Here is a 4,197-nt window from a genome sequence, read left to right as displayed (position 1 = left end):
AGCCCCCCAAAGGCCTTGCAAGGTTTGAGTCTTTTCTCCAGCCGCCTTCCTTTTATTTGCTGGCTTCTAAAGAGGCATTTCCAGAATGTTATTATCACCTTGCCAGAACAAAGCCCTTTCAAGGTAACTTCAAAGAAACCTAATTAGTTTTACAGAGCATGAGGTTATTTTATCTTCTTGATATGGTCTTCTCTCTCTCTCTCTCTCTCTCTCTCTCTGGAAAACAAAGATCATCTCTTTGGAGATGGGATAAAACAATTCAAGTTAAAACAGGAGGTCCAGAAAACAGCTTCATATTTGGAAAATGTAGAACACTTTTTAACACAGTTGCTGTGATCAAATGGAAGAGGACCTCTGTGCATCCAATGCTATTTTTGCAGTGCCCTTAGTCAGCCAGCAGGGGGAGCTTTAGCCAACACAAAGGCAAACCATTACAGTGGTACCTCGGGTTACAGATGCTTCAGGTTACAGACTCCGCTAGCCCAGAAATAGTACCTCCGGTTAAGAACTTTGCTTCAGGATGAGAACAGAAATTGTGCTCCGGCGGCGCGGCAGCAGTGGGAGGCCCCATTAGCTAAAGTGGTACCTCAGGTTAAGAACAGTTTCAGGTTAAGAACAGACCTCCAGAATGAATTAAGTTCTTAACCCAAGGTACCACTGTATTGTTTCCTAAACACATTAGGTCTCATCCTTAAGTAATGGACTACAACGGAGGATTGCACACACTCAGGTTCTGCTTCCAAATTTCCCATGGGCATCCAGATGGCCACTGTGAGAACAGGATGCTGGCTTTGGGTCTTATCCAGCAGAGCTCTTTTTAATGTTCTTATATAGCTTAGTGCTGCCAGCGTAACTCCCCCCAGCTGCCCAGGCCATACAGTGACACCCCGGAGGGCTCAAAAGTTGGCACTAGGGCAGTTCTTGCACTTAATAATGCTAACCAGAAATTGTTTTTTATGCTGCAAGAATCCGAGGTGCAGCCTGGCTAGGAATGGAGATCAGAAAAATGCCAGCTGGGGTGCTGGAAAATTCAGAAACGGGAATAACGTTTGCAACACAGTGCTCAGTTCGAGAAGATACCTCAGAGGAAAGCCTCGAAGCCAAAAGATTGGGTGATTATTTACAAGTGTGGACAGCTCCGTGAGTAACGGCATGTTTGAAAGATAAAGCAAGCCCCAAATATGTGGACTGGATCCAGATTAAAGGGTAAAGGCCCATTGGCACATCTTTCTCAAGCAGGAAGCCAAACACGGGTATTATGCTCAGATGAATTGCTCCACTCTTCCCCCAAACCAATTTTTTTCCCTTGCAAAAGTATTCAGCAGGCATCCTCATCCGCTCCTGTTCCTGATGCTGCAGTGATATTAGTGGGCAGGGTGGTTTTGCAGCCAGCCTTAGCTCAAGGCAAGGACTGGGGGCTAGTGTGGGAACTAAAATGGTCTCGTGCAAAAGAAGGCATGGTTCCTGTACCCTACAGCCTCTAAGATCAGCGCAGAGGGCTCTCGGTAGCTCCACTATCCTTAGACTTTTTTGTGGGCTAGGGTGGCCCAAACTCTGGAACTGTGGAATTTCCTTCCCACAGAAGTACATTGGGCACTTTCATTATATACCAGGCATGTCCAGAGTCAGGCCCAGGAGCCTAATCTGGCATGCCGGTTGGTTTAATGTGGCCCCTGCAACAGTTTCTTTTCTGGGGGGGAAATCCTTAAAAAATGTTCAACAACTTTAGGGTAAAATCCTAAAAAAAAAAAAAAGCTAAACAACTTCAAAAAAGATCAACAACTTTGGTCGGCCCTCATGCATGTTCACGTTATCAAATCTGGCCCTTTTTGAAAAAAGTTCGGACACCCCTGTATACCTTCCGCCATATGCTGAAGAGGGTAAACCTGAGCATTCATTCCAAACAGATGATCAATGCTTGTAACAATTGAAACCATTTCATTTACCAAATTTGAGAAGTTTAAGCCATCTAGAGTTTTAAGCATGAAAATTCAACTTTGGCAGTTCCTGCATGCTGTGAAAGCCACAAGAGCAGGGACCATTAACGTTCGGTGACCCTCACTCGGTAATGATAACAGGCTCCCCTAGATGACGTAGTTCAGGGGTCGGCAACATGGGCCAGATGCGGCCCACAAAGACCGTTTTATCGGCCCATGAACCGCCCTTGAACCAAGCTGCCTGCTCAGCAAGTCCCCATGCGCTGTGCTAAACTGGGCATGCGCAGAAGCAATTTCCGGCGTTGCGCTGCCCCAGTCCAGCCCATGGACAATCTCCATGGGAGTGATCCAGCCCATGGCCGGTAAACCTTGCTGACCCCTGACGTAGTTTGATTGCATAAAGCTTACATGCAGGTTAGACTACGCCCAGTCTTTACTAAGCATTTGTTCTGAGGGATTTGTGAGGTGGTTATACAACAATGAACATCCATTCTGATTTGCTTGTGGGGTATTCACCATTGGTTCAACACATTGTTTAAAACACATTGAAACTGCTGCCGTCCTCAGAACTAGTTTGGTGCTTTAAAAAAGCCAAACCTCCTGCAATGTAAGAGTGAAACATGCCTCTAACTGTACAGTGGTACCTTGGGTTACATACGCTTCAGGTTAAATATGCTTCAGGTTAAGAACTTTAACTCCGCTAACCCAGAAATAGTACTTCAGGTTAAGAACTTTGCTTCAGGATGAGAACAGAAATCGTGTTCCGGCGGCGCGGCAGCAGCAGGAGGCCCCATTAGCTAAAGTGCTGCTTCAGGTTAAGAACAGTTTCAGTATCAGGTTAAGTACAGACCTCCAGAACGAATTAAGTAATTAATCCAAGGTACCACTGTATTTGAGAACCAAAGTGTGCCAGGAGTTGGAGAAACAGGGTTCTATCTCCATAAAAGAGTTTATTTACTTTACTCAATGGCTAGCAAGCAAAACAGGCAAAAACAACTGCTTTGTTTTCCCCGCTCTCACAGACTAATCTTCTTTGCCTGTCATAAAGAACATTCTTATCAAGATTTACCATTAAGATTTGAATTGTTATTGCATGTTATAAACACATTTTATGCCACCTAGCCTGCTCAGCACTAAGCTTCTTGATAAGAAGAAAGGTAATGGCAGGTGGTTTTTCTTCTTTTTCAATATCGCATCTTCATCTTTGTCATCAATGTACTGTGCTTAAAACGTGGACTCTATAAACCAAGGTTTGTGTGTTCATCACTAAGTTTGTATTTCTGTTGACAAAGTTCAATTAAAACAATTTATTTGTTCTTGTTTTTTAATGCAGCAAAACAAGTGCATGCAACCTGAGGTAACTAACCTTTCCCTCCTGGTAGAAATTTTCATATTTATTTTTTAAAAACATTTTTAGCCTGCCCTTGCCCCAGGAAGCAGTTTAGAGAGAAACGGGGGCAGTTTAGAAAGCAATGACCACAGGCAGAAATTCAGTAAGTGAAGTCCTTCCATTGCCGCTTCTCCCCCACCTGTTAAATGTCTTTCTTTCATCCAGATGCTAAAAATGGGTGTATGAGTAGCAACCTTAGTTCAACATCTCCAACCTATTAAGGTTATTTTCCCTAGAAAGGAAGAGACAGCCTTACACATGCTGAAGTGGAGACTTAGAAAAGTGATTCCAGCAGCTGATATGTACATTTAGTTTTGGGTGGCTGTGGTGGAACTGCACCTGATTTGCATGTTGGAAGCCCCAGGTTTAAGGCCTGGTAAGGTAAAGGTACCCCTGACCATTAGGTCCAGTCGTGGCCAACTCTGGGGTTGCGGTGCTCATCTCGCTTTATTGGCTGAGGGAGCCGGCGTACAGTTTCCGGGTCATGTGGCTGGCATGACGAAGCCGCTTCTGGTGAACCAGAGCAGCACACAGAAACACCGTTTACCTTCCCGCTGGAGCGGTACCTATTTATCTACTTGCACTTAGATGTGCTTTCGAACTGCTAGGTGCGCAGGAGCTGGGACCGAGCAATGGGAGCTCACCCCGTCACTGGGATTCGAACCGCCAACCTTCTGATCAGCAAGTCCTAGGCTCTGTGGTTTAACCCACAGCACCACATGTGTCCCCTTAAGGCCTGGTATCTCCAGCTAAAAAGGAGTTCAGAAAAAGAAGGAGTAACTTGCCCTCAGAATGAGACTCCTAGGTCAGATGGGCTCTGACTGTATATATGGCTGGCTGTATGGTGAGAATAGTCACTCCTTTATTTTG

This window comes from Podarcis tiliguerta (assembly GCF_965153285.1).
Source record: "Podarcis tiliguerta genome assembly, chromosome: 1".
Taxonomy (NCBI): Eukaryota; Metazoa; Chordata; class Lepidosauria; order Squamata; family Lacertidae; genus Podarcis; species Podarcis tiliguerta.
The sequence above is the reverse complement of the archived record's forward strand: the minus strand, read 5'-3'. Positions refer to the sequence as shown.